The sequence below is a fragment of the Lepidochelys kempii genome, chromosome 5, assembly GCF_965140265.1.
Source record: "Lepidochelys kempii isolate rLepKem1 chromosome 5, rLepKem1.hap2, whole genome shotgun sequence".
Lineage (NCBI taxonomy): Eukaryota > Metazoa > Chordata > Testudines > Cheloniidae > Lepidochelys > Lepidochelys kempii.
The window spans coordinates 69,329,341-69,343,920 of record NC_133260.1 but is presented as its reverse complement, the minus strand read 5'-3'; the positions used below and the strand labels follow the sequence as shown (position 1 = coordinate 69,343,920).

General features: G+C 41.5%; 1 protein-coding gene across 13 annotated transcripts in view; it reads right to left on the bottom strand.

Annotated features, from left to right (window-relative positions):
* FER (FER tyrosine kinase) overlaps window positions 1-12,382 on the bottom strand; it is a 429,890-nt gene extending 417,508 nt beyond the window's left edge. For 4 of the 13 annotated variants that reach the window (XR_012158994.1, XM_073344648.1, XM_073344653.1 and 1 more), the window contains exons 1-2: window positions 12,292-12,377; window positions 10,293-10,410 (exon numbers count right to left, since the gene is read on the bottom strand). The gene's annotated coding sequence lies outside the window, so the exon portion shown is untranslated. Of the gene's footprint in view, window positions 1-10,292; window positions 10,411-11,863; window positions 11,885-12,291 lie in introns of those variants that run through there. The other 9 variants (XM_073344645.1, XM_073344646.1, XM_073344640.1 and 6 more) reach the window with 7 other exon arrangements.
* Between the last annotated feature and the right edge of the window lie 2,198 nt (window positions 12,383-14,580).

Here is a 14,580-nt window from a genome sequence, read left to right as displayed (position 1 = left end):
AAATTGGGACATATAGTGAGGAAGGTATATTGGTTTCAAAGTCAGTTGTATCATCTATGCCAGATTAGCAGTTACTAGGTACTAGTGTTCATACATAGACTTCAAAAGAACTGAGAGTATAAATGACAGACCCTTAGACGAGAGGATTAGAATACAGTCTCACTGACAGTTAGAACCTCAAGCAAGGGGATGTTGGGGAAAAGACAGAGCTCATAATAGAAAGACAGACACAGAATGCTTGAACTATCATCTCCAATTTACTAAGACTAGAACTACAAAGGTTTAACCTACCTACCTTGGGTGTTGCCTACTCTGTACACTAGATATGATATTATTCCATTTGCCTTGGATTTAATTCAATTTACTAATAAAATACAATTTACTAATAAACTTTAAAACTTCGTAATCTGAGTGGCACTGTGATCCTATGTGCCAGGCCACAATAAATGATCAGGGAGCCAGGCTCAGCCTCGTGGGACAGAAGCCACTACTGCAGCATAAATTCTCTCTCAAGCATCCTCCCCTTCCCACCAGCCTGGGATTATGGTTGCAGTAATGAGGCAAAGGGTGCTGCTGCAAGTGGTTGGTGCCCTTGGGCAATACATGTAGGAATGGGCAGTGGCAGAGTGCACCCACTGAACTGGGAGCCTGCATCATCCCCTGATGCTATAAAGTCCCTGTTCAGGGACTTTTCTACTTTCCTGTTCATTAGGACTTCTGAGGAAGAATGCCACTAACAATATCTTTAATCAGTGAACCCATCTTAGCATCACCCTTACAAAAAATTAATATGGAATCCTTAATCTCCTGAATTTAAATATTAAAGATCAGTTGTTTAATCTTTTGCCCTTGTCTTGGAATCCTTTTCTAGATCAAGTGAAGAACAGAGTAAGAACTCCTGCTTATCTTCAAAGGAGAGGTATTTCCTGGGGTCTTTAAATTTGCATTTGCTTGCACAGGTTACATAGGCTGGACACCAATGATACTTGGTTACTTTCCTTTTCGTGGCTTCACATCCATCTCGAGGAAAGACCCTTCCCATATGCAATGGTCAGTGTTCCTAATCAGACTTTAATATTTCACCCTCCACAAGACGCAGGACAAGGGAGACTTTATGTAGAGGTTGCTCTAATGGAAACATTTTTATTCAATCTTAAAATACTGACAGTGTCTCATTAATAAAAAAATTACTTAAACAAGTTTAGCATTATTAAATCCAATTTACTTTTTATTTATATTTGCTTTCATTGTCAAAGTTGAGAGAATTTTTTTAAAAATAACTGTCCTTTTCATTTGACTAGTCATTTCTGACTCTGTATATGGGCCCTACTAAATTCATGGTCCATTTTGGTCAATTTCATGGTCATAGAACTTTTTAAATTGTGAATTTCATTATTTCAGCTATTTAAATCTGAAATTTCACGTGTTGTAATTGTAAGGGTCCTGACCCAGAAAGGAGTTGGGGGGGAGGTCGCAAATTGTAGGGGGTGTTGCAGTACTACTACCCTTACTTCTGCGCTGCTGATGGTGACAGCGCTGCCTTCAGAGCTGGGCGGCTGGAGAACGGTGGCTGCTGGCCAGGAGCCCAGTTCTGAAGGCAGAGCCACCATCAGCAGCAGTGCAGAAGTCAGGATGGCATGATATGATATTGCCACCTTTACTTCTGCACTGCTGCCTGCAGAGCTGGGCCCTCATTAAACAGCTGCCACTCTCTGGCCATCCAGCTCCCAGCGGTGCAGGAGTAAGGGTGGCATAGTATGGTATCGTCACCATTACTTCTGCACTGCTGCTGGCAGGGCACTGCCTTCAGAGCTGGCCACCCGGCCAACAGCCACCGCTCTCCAGCCGCCCAGCCAGAGAGAAAGAGTGGCAATACCGCAACCCCCCCTAAAATAACCCGCAACTCCCTGCAACTCCTTTCTGGGTCAGGACCCCCAATTTGAGAAATGTTGGTCATCCTGGTGAAATCTGTATAGTATAGAGTAAAAACACACAAAAGACCAAATTTCACAGTCCATGATGTGTTTTTCGTGGCCATGAATTTGGTAGGGCCCTGCTCATTTGTTTCAGAAGTTACAAGGTGTGTAGCAAACGAGACAGTTGAATGTTACCCTGGAGAAGTGGATTCTACGCCTCTGCAATAGAATTCCTATATGATGTTGGGTAAATCATTTACACCCAACTTTTCACAGGTGGTCACTAGTTGTGTGTTCCCTCTGGCATCTGATTTGCAAATGAGCTGAACACTCACATATGAAGTGCTATATAATGCTAAGTATTCTGAGAATTCTAGTCTTGGGCATCTCAAAATGGAAATCCAAAAAATGGTGCATATTTTTATCTTAATGTATCCTTGCCTCAGTTCCCCATCAGTAAAATGTGGATACTACCCTCTCTTCACAGGTGTGTTGTTAAAATAAATGTTTTTAAGCAATCAGATAGTATAGCAATGAAAATCATGGAAAAGCCCATAAGAAAATTAACTGTTCTGTATCCAGACAAGGGTTTGAACAGTTTGTAGGAAAAAAGGCATATACCACTTTTTAATAATGAGAACAAAATATTGAATTGATGAAGTGAGCTGTAGCTCACGAAAGCTTATGCTCTAATAAATTGGTTAGTCTCTAAGGTGCCACAAGTACTCCTTTTCTTTAAGCAAGCACCGTCCATCCTATGTACAGACTGAAGCAGGGGCCCTAAGCAAAAAATAGTATTTAATTACAGGATCACATACTATCATTATTCATAAGCACATGGAGCCAAATTAAGGCCAACCTTTATGTTCTTTTTACGTAGCTTTTTGGTATATTAAATAATGCAAGGTAGAATCCTTCTGCTATACATCATGATATAGTCTCCTCCCCCTCCTGCCCCTCCACAAAGAAAATAACCACAAAATTTGGCACTAGCATTTCTTTTCACCCCAGAAAGGATTAGCAAAGATGTTACATGAAGAAACTGAGGTACAATTCTATACGGATCAAGCCAGTACAGTAGTCCCCCAGTTTTGTGAAGACAAAATTAACCCACAAAAAATTAAGTTTTTCGTGATTAGATTAAAAATTTCAAGGCCAGAAAGGAATATTATGGCAATCTATGATGACCTCCTGTATAATGTAAAGCTGATCACCATAACCCTAAGACATTCCCATGGCAACTATGAAGAATTTCCTGGCACACAGTGAAAAATAGGTCTGATGCACCTTTATTTGCATAAGCTGGCTAGTGACAGGTTCAACTATTAGAAAGCAGTTAGAAATTAGAATGGTTGGATTCTGCCTTCAGTGTGACAAAGGAGTACTGAAAAAGGAAGTGGAGACCTGCATAGCATACAGCAAATACAAAATCTAAGTGAGGTAAGAAGCATCCTGCAGAATACTTAGTTTGAACAACTGTTTGAATGTCCAGGTTAGCAACGATACAAGCCTAGACATCTATGCTGAAGCATAGAAAAATGTCATTTTTATCATTAGTTTTAAGTTAAAAACATAAGAATGGCCATATTGGGTCAGACTATCTCACCCAGTATCCTGTCTTCCAATAGAGGGTGATCCCTTGGTTCTTGTGTTATGTGAAGGAGTAAACAACACTTCCTTATTCACTTTCTCCACACCATTCAAGATTTTATACACCTCTATCATATCTGCCAGAATTGCCTCTGGAGCCTTTTTAAAAAGTCAGCATTACATTAGCTATCCTCCAGTCATCTGGTACAGAGGCTGATGAAAGTGATGGATTACATACCAGTTAGTAAAAAGAAAAGGAGTACTTGTGGCACCTTAGAGACTAACCAATTTATTTGAGCATAAGCTTTCGTGAGCTACAGCTCACTTCATCGGATGCATACCGTGGAAACTGCAGCAGACTTTATATACACACAGAGAATATGAAACAATACCTCCTCCCACCCCACTGTCCTGCTGGTAATAGCTTATCTAAAGTGATCATCAAGTTGGGCCATTTCCAGCACAAATCCAGGTTTTCTCACCCTCCACCCCCCACACAAATTCACTCTCCTGCTGGTGATAGCCCATCCAAAGTGACAACTCTCTACACAATGTGCATGATAATCAAGTTGGGCCATTTCCTGCACAAATCCAGGTTCTCTCACCCCCTCACCCCCCTCCCAAAAACCACACACACAAACTCACTATCCTGCTGGTAATAGCTCATCCAAAGTGACCACTCTCCCTACAATGTGCATGATAATCAAGGTGGGCCATTTCCAGCACAAATTCAGGTTTTCTCACCCCCCCACCCCCATACACACACAAACTCACTCTCCTGCTGGTAATAACTCATCCAAACTGACCACTCTCCAAGTTTAAATCCAAGTTAAACCAGAACATCTGGGGGGGGGGGGGGTCAGAAAAAGCAAGGGGAAATAGGCTACCTTGCATGATGACTTAGCCACTCCCAGTCTCTATTTAAGCCTAAATTAATAGTATCCAATTTGCAAATGAATTCCAATTCAGCAGTTTCTCGCTGGAGTCTGGATTTGAAGTTTTTTTGTTTTAAGATAGCGACCTTCATGTCTGTGATTGCGTGACCAGAGAGATTGAAGTGTTCTCCGACTGGTTTATGAATGTTATAATTCTTGACATCTGATTCACGGCTGTTACTCTGATACCAGTTAGTAGTTCTGCAACTTCATATATGAATTCCTTCAGAATTCTTGGGTGAATATCATTTGGTCCTAGTAACTTATTACTGCTTGATTTAACTATTTGTTTTTTATCTTTCAGATGAAATATATATAGTAGGTTCATTCTCAGGAGTGAGTTACAACCTCACTAACTACACTTTTACTGGATCATATATAGCTTTCTCCCACTGTCGAGCAACTATAATTGAACATGGTGGAAATTCTATGTTTCATCATTTTTCCATTTTAAAAATATAGAAAATTACAAAATATTTTAAAAGTTGAGATTTTACAGCAAGCCATTCAAATGTCATGATGTTAGAAACTTAAGGTTGACAGTGCAACCTTACATATATCTCCTTATGTACAATCAAGATATATGATATGATAACTTAAGACTTTTTTCTATAGGACCCCTGCCTCATCAGTACAGAAGTTTAATAATGCTCAGTGAACAAGACTGCTGTTCAGTATTTTTCTCCATGCTCTGTGAACCACCATATAAATCATTTACCATTCCAACACTGGATCAAATAGAGTTTGGGGGGTTGCTTGTTTTAATTCTTTCATTAGAGATTTCTGTATGGTACCTCACCTGAATTTTTCTGATATCCTGGTGAGAGTGGGAATTTGCATTATCCCCATTTCACTTATATAAAGCTAAGGCACAGAGAAACAGTCTGCAGATTAGGCAAAAACAGAACACTGAGCTTCTTTGGGGTGATCCATAACACCATTTATCCTATTCCAAGAGAGCTATTACATTCATTATATACACCATATGGTTTTTACAATGATTGAAGAGAGGCTGTTACAGCTACCAGCTTCACTGAACATACAACTGCATTAAGTGAGGCCACAGATCAATTCACTACGCAGGCTTGCCTCATTCCCTGTCAAACAATCTGACTGAAACGGATTGTCCTATGGTTATAAAACAAAATATGTGGATATAAAGTAAAAAACATAATACTCAAGAAAAAGGGGGCAGAGTCAAAGCTACAGACAGCTTTCATTTTCTGAAGAGTGCTTCACAGTGAAACCTTACCATTCTTTTAATGTAGGTTTATCTTGTATGAAACTGCATATACATGCTTTGCTTCTTTGTCATGGTCTGTAAATAAATCACACTTGTTCTGGATTATCCAATGAAGTATTGTTTATAAATCAAGACGATAAAAAGCCTAAACCAGCTTGCCCTCACAATACAATACATTCAAGCCAGAAAGGCACGGGAGAGAATATAATCTGAATTTCACTCTGTCCTGAAAAGTAATTGTGACATCAGGAAAAGGAAATCCTACCACCTAGGCTTGAGAAAGTCTACTTGCCCAAGACAAACAGGAAAAGTTAACTTGCAAAAGCAAGCAGGAATTTGGAGTAGGTGAAGAGACTGCAGGGAAGGGAGAGCCAGCGAACAGAAGGGGCATATGATTTTAAGAGTGTAGGTAAGCAATTTAGATATTAAAATAATGCTGAACATTAAGTGGTTTGATATATACTGAACAACATTCATATATGACTAAGTGAGATTAGACCAGTAATACTTAAGACTGAGGTTCAAGAGCCGCAAGCAGCTCTTTAATGCATCTCCCCCAGTTCTTTGCGGCACATAATATTCAAACATTGTGCGATTTAATTAACCAATCTAAAATATTAACTAATCAGGATGCTTTTCCTATGTTATCAGCCAATTGTAGAATACTTGGTCAGTCATTTTGCTGTGAGAATAACTATATATAAAGAAAGAGAGTAAATGAAACAATGAATTCACACTACTATGGCTCCTTTAGGTAATGCTGATTGCTAATCTGGCTCCTGAAGCACTGAGGTCTTGAGTATCACTAGATTAGACCAACATGCAAAATACTCATTACTGCAAGGACCATATAGGAAAATATTTTTAGAATTAGTTTTTTATGCCATGTAAGAATTATTATCCCGCACCATAGAGATATTCTATTTTCATACCTTTAAAAGAAAACTTCCAAAGACAAGAAAGAAAGGGTGGAATAATTTAAATGAGCACTCTGCACTGGCCTAACTCAGCTTCCATTAGCCACTGAAGTCAATGGTAAAACTTCCAAATATGGGAAGATTTTCAAAATACAATTCACTTCTGAAAAGTGCTTCAGTAGAAATGGCAGTGGGATTCCAGATCTAGTCTCTAACTTCGAGATTCACTAATTCATCAAGAGCTTTTTTTAAAAACCTTTTTCTCATAACTGCCAGTTCCACAAATAGTCCGCTATAAACTGGGATCTTTCTAGATCAGGCATCACTAGAAATAAAGATTACAGAGCCCAATATCTCTATAAACATCCAAGAACAGAATTTGGCCCTGCAATGGCAAAATAATTAATAATTCCAATGATGTGCAATCCAGAAAAATCCAACTGAATTAAAATGTATTAAATATGACAGTACATAGGAGTATCAGATCTGTTGATTAACAAATACCATATTCAGTTCCATTTCTGATCATAATCAAATTAAGCAGGGGGAAGCGAATGTTTATCTCTGAAAATATTTCTACTTTCACTCCTCTATGTCAGGTTTCAGAGTAACAGCCGTGTCAGTCTGTTTTCGCAAAAAGAAAAGGAATACTTGTGGCACCTTAGAGACTAACCAATTTATTTGAGCATAAGCTTTCGTGAGCTACAGCTCACTTCATCAGATGCATCCGATGAAGTGAGCTGTAGCTCACGAAAGCTTATGCTCAAATAAATTGGTTAGTCTCTAAGGTGCCACAAGTACTCCTTTTCTTCCTCTATGTCAGACTTTAAGCAACCTTTTAAATGTTTTTCTTGAATATATATTGAAAAATCACAATCACAAAAATCATAATTATGCATCTTGCTTGTATGAAGTCTCCCTTAGAATTAATCAGAGGCAGGACAGTTGTAAAAAACCAATGTTTTATATAATATTTTTGGACTTCAAGATATAGATACATTTCTAACTGCTTATAGATTATTAAAATTATTTACTCAGCAGTAGAATTGTCAAAGGAAAATTTATTATACAACGTAACAAACTGAAGATCTAAGTATAAGAAAAATCTTTTAGTTTGTAATCAGTACTCCAGTAACTGGAGCTGATTTCACATCGCATTAGGGGAGCATTGCGAGCATGAAGCAGCAATGAAGCCATTGCAAGTGACCACAGGTGGTTCATCCCAGGGACAGGAAATCCACTCACAGCATAGTAGATCCTACTACAACAACCATCCCTAGAGCTTGCCTAAGGGGCATGGCCAGGATTTTCTTTTGCCCTGGTGTTCAAAATCGACTATAACAGCTCTTTGGCTATTGGCAAATGGTGCAATCTAGAGCAAGCGTTCTCAAACCGAGGGTCGGGACCTCTCAGGGGGTTGCAAGGTTATTACATGGGGGGGTCGCAAGCTGTCAGCCTCCACCCCAAACCCCACTTTGCCTCCAGCATTTATAATGGTGTTAAAGTGTTCTTAATTTATAAGGGGTCGCACTCAGAGGCTTGCTATGTGAAAGGGGTCAGGAGTACAAGTTTGAGAACCACTGATCTAGAGAAATCCTTAGGAACTAATTTAGAAATGGAGACAGAACAAGCAGCAAAACAGCACACACAGAGAATGAGAAAAACACAAAGTGGTTGAAGGCTCCCTCTTGCCTCCAAGTCAAGTGGTTGACTACAGGCAGGCAACCCATCTGAATGAGAGTTTCTAAACCGGCACAAAACTCTTAAACCAAACCAGCTGCTCTGCCTTCTTATATTTGGTCTGATAGAAAGGAAATGCCCTGCAGGAAAGGACAACACAAGATATCAAAGAGCCTGGTTTTTCCACTTCATTCTTTTAAGCTTAAGTGTTATGCTGACAGCAAATTAGAATAGTGATGATGGTCCTAAAAGCTCTCTTGTTCAAAATCCTTTCTATAAATTGTGTGCTGTAGCTCCAGTATGGAACTATGTTTAAAAAAGGAATTTATCTTGAGCCAAAATAAAGTGTTATAGTTATTTTTTGCAAGCCTTTACTAACAAGCTTATACTTTGAGACTAATGTTGCATGGATATTAATATTCACCTCAAAGAAATCTCTGAACCAAATTTAAAAACAATTTTTTTTATTTTCATGAATATTTAGTCTTTAAAAACAAAACCATTTGCAACAGCAACTGTAATAATAAAAATCTAGTGTAGAAACTATACTATGTTAATTTAAATATAAATTATTTTAAGTCCTCTCGCTGTTTAAAAATGTATTCCATATGCACATTTTTGTAGAACAGAGAGCTTTCTATTATGATTTGAGACGGTGAACACTTTGTTTTATTTGTCTTAATTCTCTCCTCCATTTTTAAGAAAACTGTGAGTACAATGTAGTTTGTATACAACTCCTAAATAAGTACATCAGAACAATTTATAATTAAGTTAGTGTTTAGTGTTGAGTAATAAAAAAAGAGGCTTTAAAGTAAAATTTAACATTTAGTAGGAAGAATATTTTCTCCAGAGGGAAATACACTACATAAACTCTCTCCTTCTCCCACCTACCTGTCAGTAAAATGAACCCCTTTCCCTTCTCTAAGCCCACTTCCCACACTCTAACAGACTCCTCCCTGTAAACAGATTACCTCATGCAACTAGGCTACCTCCCTGCATGAAGTAGCTCTGTCTGGGCTTTCCGCCAGTTTTTCCGTGCCCCCAGCATGACTGGGAAATGTACCTTACTTCACCCTGTTGGTTCCCAGTTCAAACACGAGGTGAGCGACTGACAGCAAGCAGAAAAGGCAATGTGGAGAGTAACATGAGATTCAGCACGGGGGAAAATAGGATCAATATATACTTGCCCAAGGCAAGAATCCTGTGTCAACCCACCTCCCACTAGCAAGACACCGTTCCTCCTCATGCTACAAAATAATATGCTAAATTAAAGAAGTCCGTGAAAAGTACAGGCATACATTTTGAAGTTTGTATCAATTCAGTGGGCGCTATATTATCCACTTCTGGTCCAGTTTAGTAAGTTAGCTCTCTCTTTCCTTTTGCATAAAGTCTGAGCTTCTAAAAATTCCACCCTTACCTACACTTTACTTTCTTCATCTCTCATAGAATGCTCACTTTTTTTATCAGCTACCTTTTCCTCTTTCTAATCTCTCATTAAAATTAATTTATTCTATGACATTAACAGTAAGTCAGCAGTATAGAATAAAAGATCACACCACTTTAAGCTTGGACCTTGCTGTATATATCACCATAAATAGATGAGAAACAAAATGATCAGAGTAGAGGCTTGAGGGAAAGAGTTGTACACTCACAGCACTGAACCAATGTCCAATATTCAAATTAACATGTGATAATCCAGCAGAAGAAGCTATATAAGCAAATCAAGGACAGAATTTGCATTGGAACAAGTAAATCATAGCATTCCTCAACACAGGGGCTGTCACTGCCTTCCACCTACATTTCCTTCCTTCCCCCTCCTTGTTTTAGGGAATTACAACTACCTCCCTTTTCTAAATGGGATCATGGGTCCTGAAATTTGTGGGAAAGAATTTCTTGTTGTAACATAGGGTCTTCATATGGGAGAGCTTGAGAACCACGGATCTAAATCCTCCTTCCCACCTTTAACACACATCCTGCCTCCCCCTTCTCTTCAACTAATTGTTACACCCACTTTTTCCTTCCAGTTTTATTTAGACTGTAAATTCTTCATGACAGGAACCTTGAGTACCCAAGCTTGTCCAGCATCTTTTCATAATAGGATCCTCAATCCTGACTGCAATCTCCAGGCACTATCATAATACAAATAAAAGAGATGTAGGATTGAATCTATGAGATCAGAGTTTTGGAGACAGTGACTTCTAATACAAGAGACAGAAAATAATTTTGTACATAAATTACCTAAAATCTTGTAATCTAATAATCCTTAATTTGCTATTTTGTGTATACTATATAATATTTAATTTAGATTAAGCAAAGGCATTGGGGTTTTTTTTTAAATTAATCTAATGTTTAAGAGATGACCTCTGAAAGTACTGTTGCTGACCCTACACAATCACACAAACTTGCTCTTCTTGTCCAAAGATCTCCTTAAAGGTCACTTCTTTCATGTTAGCCTTCCAGCAATAACCTCCACCCATAAATTCATTGTAGACAATATGTTCAAGTTGACTACACAGAGAACAAAAAGGAGAAATTTACCAGATGCATATGTTACTATATGTTTACTCCGTGATCATTCACTATTGTAACTCAGCCTCTCCATACCTCTCTCCTTGTTCATCACATGTTTTAATTCTAAACTGCTCAAGGCAGGGACCTTTCACTTATTATTTAAAAGCACCATGTACCTTGATTGCGCTATGCCAATAATAAATCTAATCTTCTGGAGAACACATCTTTGTTTCTTAATAAGGTTCCACGAATATTCTGCTTGAAAATATTCACTGTTTTTTAGTTTGAAACAAATTTTATTCTAATCTACACAAAATGCATCTGCCCAACTTTGTCAGTAGCTATTGTTTGAATCTATCTTACATGGACATAATTTCTCTGCCTTTGTTTTCACTACAGTGCCATTTATTTTATTTTAACATAACCTCAGACTGACAACATCTAAAACATTTCATGTAGGTTTGTGATAAAAATTTGAGTTTGAAGACAATTATCAAGAGTAAGCTGCAGGTGGGTTTTTGCAGTGTTCATCCACAGGAATTCATCAAGGTCCAGAATTTTTAGTGTGTTAGGAGCAGCTAGATTTGTTCTCTATTTTGATTGTAACCGTTAGGAGCCTGGGGTCAAAAATCAGCAGGCTCCAACTTTTCCCTTTTCCTTTGCAAAGAACTTTCTCAGGCTCATCCCCACACCCTATCCCCGTCCCCACTCAGAACCCTAGGCCTATTACTACTGTTTATTAAAACAGTGCCCAAGATCCAATCTAGAATGGAGTCCCATTGTGCTGGGCACTGCACAAGCAGGAGTACCCAGTCCCTGCTCCAAAGAGCCTACAGTCTGAACAACCAGGGTTGTAGCACACCAGCAGCGCGAACAAAGCAAGGGTACAACTAATGGTACATGAGCTGCACAACTCGGGGGGCGGGTTTCGCTAAGCGGAAAGGGGAGGGGAAGGGGTCGTGCACTAAAGGGGGCGAAGGAGCAGCTGTGGAGTGAAGCACCTTGGCAAAAGATGAAGGCTGAAGCAAATACACAAGTACCCCCCACAGCTGACACCCAGCAACGCCTCACCCTCGTGCGCCGACCCCCGGCCAGCGCGCAGCGACGCCCGCACCCCGCGCTCTGCCGCCGCCGCTCAGGCCAGGAGTGGGGGCGACACTGACGAGGCTGGAAAGGGCGGGGCACACAGCGACCCTCGCTACGGGAGAAGCCGGGTCGGGCGTCGCTCGCTGGACACGGGCTGACAAGCGGCACCGGGTGCTCGCAGGCGCCCCACGGGCCAAGGGACCCGGCTGCCGCCGCCGCCCCTGCCCGGCTGCAGGTAACTCAGCGAGCTGGGCCTAGCCGCCCCCCATCCTGCCCCGCAACAGCCCCGCAGACGAGGCCGAGGCGGGAACAGAGGCCACCTCTCCGGTCCCCTTCCCACCCCGCTGCCCCACCCAAGCCCCGCTGCCGGGATACGGGGCCGCCGAACGGCGCCGCGCGCGGCACCTTCCTACCTGACAAGCCGAGCCCCTCTACCACAGCGCGACGTCACAGCCCCGCCAGCGTCCCGTGAGCGCCGCCAACGAATCAGCGCGGACCTCTCGCCACTCGACAGCCAATCTACATGAACCCCGCCCCCTTGCGACACTGTTGGTCCAGCAACCAATTCCGTAGAGAGGAATGACCTGTCGTTCCCGCCCCTGCTCCAAAGGAAGCAAGGCGATTGGCAGAGGAGTCTACTGGGTGGAACACCGGAAGACTTGAGGCGGGCGTGGCCTCTGTCTGCCCTGGCCGCTGTAAGCGGTGCGCTCTGCAGGTTGGCGACGGCGTTGGTGCGGGACGGTCATCCGGGTTCTAATTCCGCAGAGGTGGCCGTCCTCCTCCTCCTCCTCCTCCTCCTGCTGGGTGGCCTGAAACTAGGACTCACCCGCCTGCTTGGTGGTGCGGGCGCACGCTGGTACTGTTGCGGTGGTTCTTTACTGACAAGAGCACCCCTTCTGTGGCACCACGGAGACCAAGCTGCCTTGTCAAGTGCCCACCCTGTTCCACCTGGATATGGTTCCCCAGCAGGGGCTAGGTCATGCAGTCAGTAGCTGCCCGAGGCAGGGTGACCAGATACCAAGTGTGAAAACTGGAGAGGGGGTGAAGGGTAATAAGTGCCCATATAAAGCAAAGCCCCAAATATCAGGACTGTTCCCATAAAATCAGGATATCTGGTCACCCTAGCTCCAGGCCTTTCAAGATGTGCCTTGTCAGGGTTGTTCCTTTCCTGTGCATTCAGGAAAAATGTAAAGCGTTAAAAACTTTCACTGCCACTCAGGTGAACTGGGATGTGAATCCTTTACCTCAGGGAGCCTGCATTTAAAGAAAAACACCCAACAGCTTGGGACAAAGAGAAGTAGACTGGAGATAGAGTTGTGAGAGTCAGCCACAGAACAAAGCATGCTGCGCAAGGAATGCCAGGATATCTCATGCACAGAAGATAGTCTCCACTGCATACTGTAATCAAAAGTAAGGGTAGGTCTACACTTAAAATGTTGCACTGGAGCAGCTGCACCACTACCACTTAAGTGAAGATGCTCCTATGCTGACAGAAGAGTTTCTGCCATTGGTAGTTAGTCCACTGCCTCAAGAGGCGGTAACTATGTCAAAACGAGAAGCTCTCTCACCAACATAGCACTGGCTACACTGGGGGTTAGGCTGGTATAACTATGTGACTCAGCCCTGGTCTACACTGGGGGGAGGGGGAATCGATCTAAGTTATGCAATTTCAGCTATGTGAATAACAGCTGAAGTCGATGTACTTAGAACAACTTAACATGGTGTCTCCACCGCAGTGAGTCAACTGCTGTCACTGCCCTGTTGACTCTGCCTGCACCTCTCGCAGCGCTGGAGTACAGGAGTCGACAGGAGAGTGCTCGGCGGTGGATTTATCGTGTCTAGACTAGACGTGATAAATCAGTCCCCACTGGATCGATCACTGCCTGCCAATCTGACGGTAGTGAAGACATACCCTCAGGGGTATGGATTTTTCACACCCCGAGTAACATAATTATACTGCTATGCTGGGTCGACTCTACAGGTTTATAAGAGGAAAAGTCTTGATTTTTACTTTTACAGGAAATGGTTCTTGTGTCCTACTCACAGCTGAGATGACTAGAACTCTCATTCGTGATGGGAGAGTCAGAGTGACAGGCCACAGTTACTTTACACTCTCTTGGAGGGAAGTGCAGGGGTGTTCAAAGATGGTGAAGGAGAGGCTTGCACATTCATTTTTTCCTCAAGTTCATCTTAGGCTAACTTCTCCGAGCTTCCCTTCTCTCTCACTATAATGTCCTTCTCTCACCTGGACTCTGAAATACACTGCAGCTTCACCTACAAAAGTAGGAAGATAATGAATGTAATGCATTGCTGTAAATTCCCCAGAAGGACTGAGAAAGGATTCTTTAATAAGTAGATCTTACTGCACACTCATTTACTGCACTTAGAGTTACTGACAAAAATTCTCTGCCCTGAAGCTGCACTTTCCATTTCCACATTGCACTTAAAAGGCAGACTAACAAATTGTTTAATTCCATGTATGTTGTATTATGCTAATTAAAGAGCAGTAGATGCCTTACAGAAAACCATTTTTTCTGACTTTTTCATGTTACTATAAAATGGGTAAATCTCACATACTACACTTTTCACCAGGTTCAGTTAGGTTACTACAAATGAATTGTTATGCTAACCTAGCTGAAGTCATGTACACATCATTAGATTCTAGTGAATGTGACTATTGGCAATATAACAATACAATCATG